General features: G+C 39.7%; 1 pseudogene; it reads left to right on the top strand.

Moving 5' to 3' along the window:
• Positions 1-1,388: 1,388 nt before the first annotated feature.
• Positions 1,389-5,777, top strand: LOC123922843 (annotated as a pseudogene).
• Positions 5,778-15,639: the final 9,862 nt, after the last annotated feature.

Below are 15,639 nucleotides of genomic sequence, written 5' to 3'. Positions count from 1 at the left end.
TTATAAGCTAGTTCAATAACTAAATATACCAAATACTACAAATTCAATCAGCTAACTTATTCGCTATAAGCTAAAAGCTAAAAGCTAGCTTATAAGTTATAAGTTATCCGCTATAAGTTAGCTTATTAACTATCCGCTATTTTTTACCAAATAAAGTCCGTATATTGTTAGCACTTCTCAAAGGTAAATTGTCTCTTATGAAAAGATGAAAAAGAGTATATTCTATAAATTTGTAGTTTAGGAAGTCACAAGTTTGGCTTTGATATATGTGATCCTAAATACATATGAATTTTAGAACTTTCATTTTATTTTCCTTAATTTTTAGTGCACAATTTCTTTTGGCGAAACTTTATAATTATATTGACACTAGCCAGCCATATTTCTCTTTACAAAGTAAAAATCACAATAACATATAAGAACATAAAAAAACATATTAGAACTCTCCATACCATAATAACAAATATAAGTAAAAAAATAGGGTCAGGATAAAATGACACAAAATGTTACACATCTCAATAATGTTTTAACCAATATAAATTTTATAAAATTCACCGTTGGATTGAAAATTTATATCATATAAATCATTTATGTAAAACTACAGACAAATCCAAAATCATTTGATATGTTATTGAGATACATCAAAATTAACGGTTTGCGTCTTTTTTTATATGTCGTTAATCTTTATGTGTCGCAATTACATATCAAATGATTTTGGATTTGTCTGATATTTTACACAAATGATCTATATGATATAAACTTTCAATCCAACGGTGAATTTTATAAAATTTATATCGGTCGAAACGTTATTAAGAGGTATAACATTTAGTGTCAAAATAGTTGATGTCATTTGATCTAACAAAAAAAACATATAAGAACTCGCCACACCATAATACAAGGAGAGCCATATAACTTATAAGAACTCTCAATACATTTTTTTTACTAAACATCTCATTAAAAACAACTTTACTAATAAAATAATAAAATATGTATCATAAAATTATATATTTTTTCAAGAAAAACTAATTTTATTTTTTGTCATGTACATCTCAAGGCCGGTGCAAAGTTAAAATATTCTCACGGACCATTTATAAAATGATAATTAGTGCAACTTTAATTAATAAGTAATTTCCTTAATTTTCTCCAATTTTTCTTAAAATATTATTAGTATTTTAAAAGAAAAAAATATATTTTGAAGGAAAAATGTTAAAAAGGTAAATTCTTAAATTAATAGTCAATATGTAATTATGAAGGGTTGAAGGAAGAATCATTTTAATAATATAATTGTGAAAATTTAAAAGTTCTCATTCTTGTTCTCTTCCAATTTATCAATTTAGTTTTCAACTCTCACTTTACTCCTGCAATTCATTCATTTATCATTTAAAATCGTTATGGGGAAATTCAAGCACTCTCGCATAGGTTCTTGGAAACCGTCACTAGTATCAACTGTAAGGAAATTGATCTTCACCTTGTTTGCGACCTTCACATTCCTCATTTTCATTCTCTTATCTTTCCGTATCCCTAACCACCTCAACTCCATCTCTCATAACGCTACCAGGTTTCTCTTTAATTTCACTACAACTCATCTCTCTCTCTCTCTCTCTCTCTCTCTCTCTCTCTCTCATTATCATATGTTCGATTCAGAAACCAAGATGTCGAAGGCGGACGTTGGGTTGAAATTATTTCGTGGGAGCCTAGAGCATTTTTATATCATAATTTTCTGGTCAGTTTTTTGTTTCCTTTTTTATTATTTAAGGATAACGATAATGGATAAGTAAACGTCGAGATTTTGCTTTGAAATGTGTTGTTTGTTAATACTAATATGATTATCAAATTATATAATTGGAGTACACAAATGAGTTGCATTGTATGTATAACATACAATTTAGATTGAAGGCATGTACCTGATAGCCAACATGTGTCTATACGACATTGGCACGACGATCTTATTTTGTGGTTATATTTAATTTACTTTCATTTTCTTAAATTATTATCACTAATATTGTCTATGTATTAGGATTGTGTCATGCTCCATGCCGAGTGCTTCATTTTTTGTGTTCAATTTTTTTTCTTGTACTAAAAAAAAATCTAGTGATCTTCATTCCGAATATTGGGCCTTATGTATTATATTTGTTTAAAAAATATTCTTGATGTTTTGGTTATGTTTGTTTGTAAATTTTTCTATAAAGAAAAAAAAAATCATTTTTATGTTGAAATAGAAATATCTATTTTGTTTAACTTTTCAAAAAAAGAAAATTAATAGAAGAGAATGAAAATCACAATTTACGTGTCAATACGTTTTCAACCATGTTAATGAAAATCAATTTTAATAGACACAATTTTAAACTTGATTGATTTTTCAATCATGGCTTATGATTTCTCAATCTTTAAGGCTTAATAGATTGATCTGAGCAGGAAAAAAAGGAATGTGAACATCTAATCAATATAGCTAAACCCAATATGCATAAGTCAACTGTTGTTGATAATGAAAGGAAAGAGCGTGAACAGCAGGTTAGATTTTACTTTTTCCCGTCCCAAAATTCTTTATCAACTCATGTGAGTTTAATGTCGAAGACGCTAAAATCATTGAATCTGCACTGATGTCAAACCTTTTGTATTTAGTGTACGGACAAGCTCTGGAACTTTTTTAGGAAGAGGACATGATAAAATTGTGAGTAATATTGAAAAAAGAATTGCTGATTTTACTTTAATACCCGTAGGTATGTTCTTTCTACCTTTTGTCTCCCTTTTTTTTTTCTTTTCCATTGTTCATAAAATCAAGCATTGCTTCAAAAATTTTTCATCCTATACTTAAACAACTATTACTTCAACTGTATTTGACAATATATAGAGCATGGTGAAGAATTTAATGTTCTCCATTACAAAGTTGGACAAATGTATGCAACTCATTCCTACTACTTTGATGATGCGTTTAATACTGTTCATGGGGGTCAACGTATAGCAACAATCTTGATGTACCTGTAAGCAGTGGCGATTCCAGGAATATTAGAGAGCCTAGGCAAAATTTTGGAGGGAATTTTATCAACCAAATTTCTGGATACAATAATATTTAAACCAGCAAAAACTTCTTCATCTCTGAAATTAAATGATGCAAAATTAAGATATAAGCTTACAGCAAGGAAAAACACAGGACACCAAGGCCTGGCTAAAAACAAATAGAAATAGCAGCAGAAAAATAAACCAACAGAGGACCGAAATTTGGATAAAGAAACATGAAAACAGCTTAACAGTCAAAACAACTTATTTATATAATCACTTAACAATCAAAACAGCTTAACAAATTTTAAATTGGACATAAAAACAGCTTAACAATCAAAACAACTTATTTATATAATCACATAACAATCAAAAACAGCTTAAATTTTTTTAAATTGAACATAAAACCAGCTTAACAATCAAAACAACTTATTTATATAATCACCTAATAATCAAAACAGCTTAACAAATTTAAAATTCAATACAGAGGTTTTAGTTTTAGTTTGCTTACCTCAAATCTAACGGACAAATAGAGCGACAAGAAACAAATTTAACGGAAACAAACAAATAGAGCGACAAGACGACGAGGTTTTAGTTTTAGGTTGCTTACCTCAAATCTGCGAGAGGGAGAGAGAGAGTGAGTGAGAGCGATGGTGCGGCAGAATTGAAAGCGGTTGGGAGATTGAACGGCGACGACGAGTGACAGAGAGAGAGCGGCGGCGGCGACGGCGACCGTAAGGGCTGAGAGAGAAATAGTAAGGTTAATGAACTTTTCTTTCTTCTGTTTCAATTTTAACGCAACTGAGTTTTTATTTCTTTTGTTTTTTTTTTGTAGTTCTTTTGTTTTATTATAAAAAAAAATTAAAAATTGGCAGCCTAGGCACGTGCCTGGCATGCCTGGTGGTGAAATCGCCACTGCCTGTAAGTATGATTTTAGTTGTTATTCACTAATTATTGACTTTAAATTTATACTTGGATACAAATTTCATGGTGAGCTCTTCGGGTTGGTCTAGTGGTGTTGGCTTGGGTCCTTGGAGTATGCTCCTCTCAAGGTCTCATGTTCGATTCTCCCTGGTGCCAATTTCGGCTGGATTAGTCGTTTGCTCAAGGTATGAGAAAAACTCTCGCTTTAAATGGCCCCCGCAAGTGGACGGTAGGATTGGTTCCCTTGGATTAGTCGTTGCTAAGGCCGGATAACAAGTTTTATAAAAAAAATAATTTATACTTGGATACAAATTTCATCGTGAGCACTTTTTGTATTTTGGTGATACAGTTCAGATGTTGAAGAAGGTGGTGAGACAGTGTTTCCAGCTGCCAAGGGAAATTTTAGCTTTGTGCCTTGGTGGAATGAACTTTCTGATTGTGGAAAAAATGGGCTTTCAATTAAGCCAAAGATGGGTGATGCTTTACTTTTCTGGAGCATGAAGCCAGATGGAACTTTAGATCCATCTAGTTTACATGGTTAGTTGTTCTTTCATTATCATCAATATTTATAGTTAGTGGTTTATGTTATGTTTAAGGGTTTAAACCTAGAACCTTCTGGTTTTCGATCACTTCAACAATGTCCCTCAGCTCAACAAACGAAGATAAACTTACAAACATATGTGTATGTGGTTTTTTTTCCAGGTGGTTGTCCTGTGATAAAGGGTGATAAGTGGTCATGTACCAAATGGATGCGAGTCAATGAGTGGTATGTGTGTGTGCGCGCCCACATATACGCTAGTAAAATATGTGTGTATTTGCACGAGTTAGTTGCAAATTTCATGTGTTTAAATATGCTAAAACAAATTTTTATATATCCCATTAATTTGTAATTGATATATGATTTTTAAAACTCATTAAGTATTTTATGTTCGGAAGGTACTATTTCTTTAAATTATATGTTTAATTTATATGCGAAACTATTGGATTGCGCCTGTTGTGAATTTTATATGCTTATATACGTGGAAATAGATTTTTATGAATATGATAAAATTTTGAGTAATCATGAATATTTTCAAATTAACAACATTAATGTTTCATTTCAATAAAATATTTATGAATAATGCTAGCAACACACTCTTTAACAAATACAATCCAACACACTCTCTTTTATTGGTTGAAATTCACATGGGTCCCATAAAAAATATAGACCCATATAACTTTTATGGGACCTATATAAATTTTAACCAATAGAAGAGAGTGTGTTAGAATGTGTTTGTTAAAGAGTGTGTTGCTAGCACTCCTCAATATTTATTTATTCTAGGGTAAATAGGTTGTTACCCCCCCTGCAAAATAGCCAAGTTTTGTGTTACCCCCTGCAAAATAAAAATTTTGGATTCCCCCCTTGTAATATGAAGATTTTTTGTCTTTCCCCCCTTGTTGGCCAGCTTGTATATTATTGATGATGTGGCAAGCATAGATGGCTTTTCTATCATTTTTTCTTTATTTATTAAGTGCCATGTAGGTTAATTAATTATTAAGTGGCATTGTTGAATTGAAAAGTTATTTTCCATGGTGTAATTAATCATTTTATTTATTTAGTTTATAAATTAAAATATTAAAAAACAATTAAAAAAAATCCTTCATCATCATCAACATCAGATTTATCACTATCATCGTCAAATCAACAAAAAAAACACTCAAATCTAAATAAAACTCAACAGAAAGAAGTAAAATCAAAATAAAACTCAGATGGTATGATGATGAACACAAATCTAAACTTCCCTTCCTTGTTGTTTCTGGGTTTTTCGTTTTCGGTTTTGTTTGCTGGGTTTTCATTTTAGGACATCGATGGTGATTGATTTCTGGGATCCAACTTGATAGCGTTTTGAGAAAGTGAAGGAAGATGAAGAAAAAAAAAAGGCAAGGAAAATACAAAAGTTCTGGGTTCTCGTAGAAATCACCCAAATGGTGATGGTTTATGGATTGTGTAACAAAAGAGAGAAAAAAATGGGTTAGGAAGAAGGGAGGATGACGATGATAATAGTTGTTGATGAGATTGAAGGTTGATGAATTGATGATGATGATGAGAGTTGGATGTTGATCAATCTGGTGGAAGCAAGAGATAAGAACAGAAAAATGGAACACAAAAGAGGGGAATTAATTTTATTCAAAAAAAAAAATATTCTTCAACAAAAAAAAATTAAAAAATAAATATGAAATATATTTATATATGTGTCACTAAATAAATTAAATAAGATTGAATTAAAAAGCCACATAAGCTGCCACATCATCAAAAATTAAGATTTCATATCTAGTTGGCAATTGAGGGGGGTAATTAAAGAAATTTTGACTTTGTGAGGGGGGAATCCAAAATTTTTATTTTGCAGGGGGGTAATACAAAATTCGGCTATTTTGCAGGGGGGTAAAAACCTATTTACCCTTTATTCTATAAGACTATCAACAATGGTTTAAGGTTTAAACCTCACCTTTTTCACTTCCCAATACTCCACATCATTTTCTCTCTCTTCCACATAACAATTAAACTATCATTCAACTTTTACTCCTACAATGGTTTAGTTTAAACCAAATACTCTCTCTTCCAACTCACTTTCATATACACTACATTCTCTATTCTTTATTTATATTATTTAATTTTGTATAATAATAATTATTAAATAATGAATATTTTAATTTTTATATATTTAATATTTAAAATTATTATTCTTCCTTAATTTATCAACTAAAAATGACAATAATTTTTTATTTTGATCCATTGCACGAGGAAAAACTAGAGAAAGAAGTGTAAAAATGATTTTTTTTTTTTTTTATGTTGAAAGTATATCAAACCATAACTCTATTTATAGAGTTTTTAAAATTATGAATTTTGGTATTAAAAAAAATTGAAAAAAATATGCTATGCAATAATTGTCTTGAAAGTATTAGAATAAATAAAAGGACAAAACTTACATGCATTTCCATACATGCATTTCTTACTTTTCCTCTCACAAAGAGGTAGTTTTTTTTATTAAAAAATAATTTTCTTTTATTTTTTCAAAATGAAAAAACACAAATAACCACCTCTTTGTGAGTGGAAAAGTAAGAAATGCATGTATGAAAATGTATGTAAGTTTTGTCCTAAATAAAAATATACACACCCAATCAAAATATGACACATGTATATACATTTTAAAAAAAAAAAATCAGAAAATCAAGACTCACTCCCCTCTTAAGCAAGTGCACCACACTTGCTAGAGGAGGCTTATCAGCTCGCGCCACATGTCTCATTCACTTTCTCACTTTCCCACTCTCCCATTTTCCCACTCTCCCTCATTCAACCCACTTTCTCACTTTTCTCTCATTCAACCGGTTGAATTTTTTCAACCCCTCTCTCCTCCAACTAATTCAACCCCAAAATTAAACCCACCATTACAACATTTCAACTCATCTTTTGGGGTTTAAACCCAACCATTGTAAGTAGTCTAAGCAAAAATCAGCTAATTATTTGCAACTGCGCTCATTGCAAATTTTAAGCACATCTTCTGAAACATATTTTTATGTCTCGATATGAAAGTCAATATAAAAGTTTAAAAACTCAATTTCTAAATCCTAGTATTAATGTAGCATTTCAATAATATAGAATTCCATTTTTTTAAATTTCAAAGACATACATTTATTTTAGTAGTCTGGTACACTATTATGCTCCTCGGAAAATTCTTTGGTAGACACAAATATAAATATAAGTTGTTAGGCACACTCACAAAACAAACAAAAATTAAAGAAAAAAGAAATAAAATGATGTTGATTAATGTGATTATATTAATTTTGTTTTAAATTTTTTGATTAGTGTGTGTGCCCAAATAAAATATATTTGAGTTTGTGCCTAGGTAAGTCTTTCTCTATGCTCCTCAAGATCATCGGTTTGAACACCCCGGAACTTGTTAAAAAACAATGCAGAAAAAAAATGCAAAATTTGCAAGTTCAAGCGTGGAATCTGTTCTGGGCCGAGCATCGAGCTCGAGCATCAGAAGGTGTCGAACATACACGATCCGAGCAAGACTCCAACGGTCTGATACTCTTACTTATCGTAACGGCCGTAAACCGGAATGATGAGCATTTACTGCACATCAAGGCCTCCAAGCCGTTTTCCGGCAGCCACTTGATGGCCATTAATGCCATCAAGGGTCTTGGCCCAGCGCTGGGGGCTATATATATGTGACTCCACTTCATTTGCAAGGTACGCATTATTTTAGCCAAGAAAACCTTACACACAAACTGACTTGGGCGTCGGAGTGCCTGCAGGTACACAACCCCCCTCCGCTTCAACAGGGGTCTCAAACGCTCTCAACCACCGCAAACGCCGGCGAAGTCGCATCCTTCTGGTCTACACGATCAGTGGCGCCGTCTGTGGGAAGCATAGTTTCCCTGTTTAACCAAACCAAAAACTAAAACTTCCTTCAAAACACTTTCTTCACGACCAATGGCTGGCGTTAACAACCACCAAATCCCGGAGCACGTGGCGGAGAACCATCGAACACCGATGGACTACGCGTCGTACCACCCGTTGGACGGTCAGTTCGCCTCCGTAACGGAAGATGGCCAAGAGGGGCAAAACGTGCATGACGAGCCCTACAACCCAGAAGAACCGCAGATCCCTGTGGCTACCCCGCCACAGGCGACTCCGGCAGTGGCTATCCCTCCGGGCGTTCCCATGCAGGATATGATGGCTGCGCTGGTCAATGCAATCAACCGCCAGTCGGACTTATTACTGCAGCAGAACCAGCGATTCGAGCAGCAAAATCAAAGGCTCGAGCAACAAAGTCGTCGCATCGACGCAATTGCTGAATCAAGGGTAACGGCGCAAGCTCGCCCAGCTCGCCGTTCACCCACACCTGTGAGGAGCAGAACCTACTCCAGGTCACGCTCACCACCTCGCCGTAGGAGCGAGAGGAGGTCGAGCCCAAGGAGAAATGAGGCAATATCTCGAAACTCCACCCCACCGAGGAGGCATTCCCCTAGAAGGGATAATCCTCCTCCTCCTCGCCACCAAAGGAACCGATCCCCCGAGGGAAGGGACAGCCACCAAGGCCCCCTATCCCGAAGGATCCGGGAACTCCCTTTACCAGTCGGTCTTGAGAAACCACCGACAATGGATACTTACGATGGCTCGACAGACCCAGACGAGCACATCGAGAATCTGGAAGCTCTCCTCGAGTACAGAAATGTACGAGGCTCTATCAAGTGTAAGCTCTTTCCCACGACTCTGAGGAAAGGCGCTATGGCTTGGTATAAGAGCTTGGCACCAGGATCCGTGGATTCCTGGTCGAATCTCTGCGCCCGCTTCCGGGCTCATTTCACTTCTTCGAGGCGTCATCCAAAAACCGAAGCAACCCTCGAAGCCATCATTCAAGGTGAAACCGAGCCCCTATGGTCCTACCTCGAACGGTTCAACAAAGCAGCCGTCGAGGTAAAGGTCGAAGAGAGCATGAAGCTGTATCTCCTCGACAGGGGACTCCATCGCGATAGTGACTTCGCCAAAGCTGTTGGTATAGAAGAGCCGAAGACACTAGACGCTTTCTTTGAGAAGGCGAAGAAGTACATCGCCTACGAGGAAAAACAGAAGGCCATAGATTTGAGGAGGCCTAAAAATCAAGAAAAAACCAGGAACCACGAAAAAGATGAAGCTGGAACCTCGCGAAGAGGTAACGAAAAGGGAAAGGAGGAAAGGATTAAGGATTCCAAACCTCCTCGAGGAAAGTTCACAACATACACTCCACTAAATGCGTCAAGAGATCGCATTTTCGCCGAAGTCTCCGCTGCGGACTTCAAAAAGGCTGGGATCCACTTCCCAAGACAGCAGCCCATGAAGGCAAATACTAATAGGACGAAATTTTGTCGCTATCATAAAAGCCATGGACACGTTACTGAGGACTGTGTCCACCTAAAAGACGCCATCGAGATTCTGATACAAAAGGGCTATGCCCGAAGATACGTTCAGAACGACGAACAAGGACAACAACAACAACAACAACGGCGGGAGCCTCAAGAGGTCGCAATGGCCATTGATGTTCCCGAGCAGGAAAACAGAGGCATCGTCCCTCAGGCACTTGCCATCTCGGCACCTGAAATCCCACTCCCATCCCCGGGGTCGGACGAGGGAGCGCTCATGAGGCATTTCAATGCCCACCTGAATGGCTCATGGGAAAACTTCCCAAAAGCACTGGTGATAACAAGGGGAGGGCTCAACAAGATCACCCTCGGTTCAGTAAAAAGAAAATTCGAGGAGCTGGAAAACGTTTGCTCAGTGACTCCCATCACCGTCTCCAAACCTGAGGGAGACTCCGACCCGCTGGCCTTCTACAAATCCGAAGTTCCTGGGGGCTCACCAAACTATCAGATACCACTGTTGGTGAGGGCTCGCATGGCGAACTTCGACGTCCACCGCATCCTCGTAGATCAGGGGAGCTCGTGCGACGTAATGTACTCGGGGCTTTTCAAAACTTTACAGCTGTCGGAGAAAAACTTGGTTCCTTATATAGGACCCGACCATCAGGGGTTCAACGGGTCGACTACCAAGCCTTGGGGATATGTGGACCTCATCGTCACCTTCGGCGAGGAAAAGGCTATGAAATCCGTAAGGACACAATTCATGGTCGTCGACTGTCCCTCGCTGTACAACTGCATCATCGGCAGAACTACTTTAGCGGAGCTATTTGCTGTGTCGTCCACCGTTCACTTGAAGCCGAAATACTACACACCGGACGGCCAGGTCGCCACCATCAACGGTGACATAGCTGCTGCGAGGAGATGCTTCGAGGCTGCAGCAAAAAATCTGAGCACCGTGGCAACCCCCAAGAAAACTGAAAAGAAAAATCCGGGGGTAAATACTATTGGAGGTTCCGTCGACATCGATGCTCGACTCACAAAAAAGGAGCATCAGGAAGAGAAGCAGAAGGACCTCACCGATGCTGAAAAGAAAATCTACCGCCCCATCCCGGACGGAGATTTCGAGCTGGTGCCCTTGGGCGAAGACCCTCTCAAAGGGATCAAGATTGGAACTGGGCTCCCCGACTTGGTCAAAAAACAGCTGATCGCCTGCCTTAAGGACAATGCTGAACTGTTCGCCTGGAGCGCTGCAGAGATGCCCGGTATCGACCCTGAGGTCGCTTGTCATCAATTGACTTTAGATCCTAGGGCTAGTGCCGTTGTTCAGCGGCGTAGGAAACAGTCTCCCGAAAAAGCGGAGGCTGCTGAAAAAGCTGTAAAAGACCTCCTCGAGGCAAATTTCATTTCGGAAGCTAGGTATACCACCTGGCTATCCAATGTTGTACTTGTTAAAAAATCGAATGGAAAATGGCGCATGTGTGTTGACTATACCGATCTTAATAGGGCTTGCCCTAAAGACGCTTACCCTTTACCTAACATAGACAAATTAGTAGATAATTCATCCGGATTTAAATTACTATCGTTTATGGACGCGTACTCGGGTTATAATCAAATAAAAATGGCTGAAATCGATAAAAAGAAAACAGCATTTATGACCGAATCAGGTAATTATTATTACAACGTAATGTCTTTCGGGCTTAAAAACGCAGGCGCCACATACCAAAGGATGATGAACAAAGTCTTCAATAATGAAATCGGTGACATGCTCGAAGTATACATGGATGACATGATCGTCAAATCCGAAGAGGAAGTCGATCATACAGCCCATCTGAAAAGAGTATTCGACCAAGCGAGAAAGTATAACATGAGATTCAATCCTGAAAAATGGACGTTCGGCGTAAAAGCTGGGAAATTCCTCGGATTCTACTTAACCGAAAGAGGAATCGAAGCTAACCCCGATAAATGCAGAGCGTTCTTTGAATTTCCTACGCCGGACTCAAAGAAATCAATCCAATCATTAAATGGGATGCTCACAGCCTTATCTCGTTTTGTCGCAAAATCCGCTCAACACGCGCTACCTTTATTCAAATTACTTCGAAAAGAATCCGCATTCGAATGGACAAAGGAATGCGAGGATGCGCTACAACACTTAAAACGAGCACTATCCGAACCCCCAGTCCTAACGCGACCCAACGAAGGGGAAACCCTATACCTTTACCTCGCCGTAGCATCGGAGGCCATCAGCGCCGTTCTCATAAGAGAAACCGAGCAAGGGCAAAAACCCGTCTATTTCGTGAGTAAGGCTCTGCAAGGACCAGAACTCCGATATTTACAGATTGAAAAAACGGCCTTAGCAGTAGTCATGGCCGCGAGGAAGCTAAGACACTATTTCTTAGCTCACTCCATCGTTGTTCGAACTGATCAACCGATTAAGCAACTCCTTGCGAGGCCGGATATGACAGGACGAATGCTAAAATGGTCGCTCGAGTTGTCCGAATTCGAAATCTTTTTCGAAAGCAGAAAGGCTTTAAAAGCCCAAGTGCTAGCAGACTTCATAGCCGAAATGACCACGCCATCTACCCCGGATAAAAACAAATGGACCATCTTCGTAGATGGATCCTCGAATCCACAAGGGAGTGGTGCAGGTATCATACTCGAAAGCGGTGAAGGAGTGCTCATAGAAGTTTCACTCGAACTCGCCTTTCCAACCACAAACAACCAAGCCGAGTACGAAGCCTTCTTGGCAGGATTAAGGTTGGCTCAGGATATAGAAGCCGAGGAAATTAAGATATTCACGGACTCACAACTCGTCGCATCACAAATAACAGGGGAATACCAAACAAAAGACGAGCGACTCACGGAATACTTAAACTTAATCAAAGAAAAATTAACCAAATTCAAACAAACCGAAGTCAAGCATGTTCCTCGCGAGCATAACGCAAGAGCAGATATCTTATCAAAGCTCGCGAGCACTAAGAAAAAAAAAAGGCGGAAATCAATCGCTTATTCAGGAAACGCTATCCAAACCGAGCATAGTAAAACCCACCGAGGTATTCCTGATATGCGAAATCAACGCCGACAGCTGGATGACACCCGTGTTCGAATTTTTGAACACCGAAAACCTCCCACTCGACAAGAAGGAGGCAGCTAAGGTTAAAAGAAGAGCCTGCGCGTACGTAATCCTAAATGGAAAAATGTATCGCCGAGGATTTTCCATCCCTCTACTGAGGTGCGTCGAGGAAAGCGAGGTCGCCTCGATCCTCAGCGAAATCCACGAAGGAATAAACGGTCAACACATCGGTGGATGCTCCTTAGCCAGAAAGGCCTTGCGAGCAGGATTCTATTGGCCTACCATGCAAGCAGACGCAAAAGAGCATGTCAAAAAATGCGACAAATGCCAACGTCACGGGGACATGCACTTGGCCCCTCCAAACGAGCTAAAAACGCTATCGTCCCCGTGGCCGTTTTCTTGGTGGGGGATGGACCTCTTAGGACCGTTTCCAACGGCAGCAGGACAAAATAAATACTTAATAGTAGCTGTCGACTACTTCACGAAATGGATCGAAGCCGAACCTCTCGCCCACATCACAACATTCAACGTGTTGCGATTCTTCAAACGCAATATACTTGCGAGGTTTGGGATCCCTCAAGTCGTCGTTACAGATAACGGGACTCAATTCACGGACAAGAAAGTGCGAGAGTTTATGGCAAAGATAGGTACAACCCAACACTTCACCTCTGTCGAACACCCTCAAACGAACGGCCAAGCCGAAGCTGCAAACAGGGTTATATTACGAGGACTCAAAAGGAGGTTGGATGAAGCAAAGGGAAAATGGACAGAAGAACTGCACAGTGTACTCTGGTCCTACCGAACCACTCCACATTCTACAACGGGAGAAACGCCTTTCCGACTGACGTACGGAACAGAGGCCGTAATTCCAGTAGAAACCGGAGCATCCTCCTTCCGAACGGAAGTACCCCTTGAAGGGGAAGACAACCATGAAATGCTCAGAGAGGAGCTCGACCTCTTGGAGGAACTCCGAGACGGCGCAGCCCTCCGAGAAGCTACTTTGAAACAAAAAATAGCAAAACGACATGATAAAAAGGTCATCAAGCGAGAATTCGACGTTGGAACACTAGTGCTCCGACGTAACCAAAAGGATTCCCGCGAGGGTAAACTCGCGGCAAATTGGGAAGGACCTTATCGTGTCCGAGCCAAAACCGAAAACGGTGCTTATTATTTGGAAGATCTTTACGGAAAAGAAATTCCTCGACCTTGGAATGCCGAAAAGCTCAAACAATACTACAGTTGAGGGAAGCTCAAAGCCATCCCTCGACGAAGGCTGTGTCTTCGCCCATGAGAAGCACGCCTATACAACGGAGGAGTGCTTAGGTACGGGCATGAATCTTAAAATATAAAACAAAGTCGAGACATTAGGAGCTCGATGATGTTGGCGAGGAAAGTTCTAGACCACGGAACACCATCGTCGTAGTACACGCCCGATAGAACCCCAGCTCGCAATGGGATGTTCACACCCCGAGGAGGAAAGCTTAACAACAGCCCCTATCCTCGTCGTTAGTTTGGATAAACATCTCCAAACACTTAGAATGGTTCCCCACACCTTCTAAGCCCGGCATCAAATGGTACCAGCTACCATGACGATGACCACCGTCCAAGCACACACTAGCGCGAAGAAACGAGTAATTCGGCGTATAGAATGTTTGGAAAATTACTTAAGTTAAAAACCTCACGCTTGATCGAACATAAACAAAAAGACATCAAGTATCCAGGTCGTCACGATGAAAAGACAATCAAAGCATAAGCTTAACAGCGTCGAGCATGCAAACGATCGATTCGACATTCAGAGGAAATTAAAAACATCGCCATACAAAACCTAAATCTAGGCATGAGATAAAGGTAAAAGGGCAGGTGAATAAATAAAAGTACGAATATTTAAAGACCACGAAGGGCCATAATTGTCAATTATATCAAAAAGGGGCAAAACAGAATGCCCGAACAAACAAAAGAAAGAAAAAACAAATTTACACTTCATCATCAGGAGGGGTGACAATAGCTCCATCCCTCACCTCCTTCTCCTCATCTAAACCTTCCTCAACCAAGCTGGGGTTAAGAATCCTGAGCTGAGCCACTGCATTGTTAAAACTAAAAGCTGCAGCGGCAACCATGTTGGACTCAAGCTCCTGGATCTTGGCGATCAAAACAGCACGAGAGGAGGAGGCATACTCCCCCTGAGGGTCGAGTTCCTTCTCCCCATCTTCAATAATCCCAGTGACTTGGAGCCTCTCCAACTTCCCTTCCAGCTCGCCAATCAAAACCTTCTGCTCATCAGCTTTCTGCACAGCACTATCCCTCTCCTCCGACACCGTCTTGAGTCTATCCTCCGCCTCCTTGAGGTTGGCCGAGAGGGTCTTGCGCTCCTCCCTGTATACCTCGCAGGAGGCCTCGGATTCTGCCAGCCTCCGCTGCAACAAAGGCAACTCCTTGCGAGCTTCATCCCTCTCCTCCAGGTACTTGCACTCCCGACCATTCAAAAAAGTCGCCACCTCGACCAATTTGAGCAGAGTCATGGATTGGGTAGCTATTTCAGCACGGAGAGCCTCAGGACCCATATCCGAGAGGATGGCCTCGTCCGCTGGATTAATCTTCACTTTGGTCTCTCCAGTCAGCAGTTCGTCATGAGCATAGATTGGAGGAATGATAAAATCCTCTGCAGGAACACCAGCAGACAACCTGTGGGGACCGGGGCGAGGAGGATCATCCTGGCCAGAAAGATCCACTACCTCACGCTCCTGACGAGAAGAGGTTTCCTCCTCCAG

This window comes from Trifolium pratense, linkage group LG4, assembly GCF_020283565.1.
Source record: "Trifolium pratense cultivar HEN17-A07 linkage group LG4, ARS_RC_1.1, whole genome shotgun sequence".
Taxonomy (NCBI): Eukaryota; Viridiplantae; Streptophyta; class Magnoliopsida; order Fabales; family Fabaceae; genus Trifolium; species Trifolium pratense.
The sequence above is the reverse complement of the archived record's forward strand: the minus strand, read 5'-3'. Positions and strand labels throughout refer to the sequence as shown.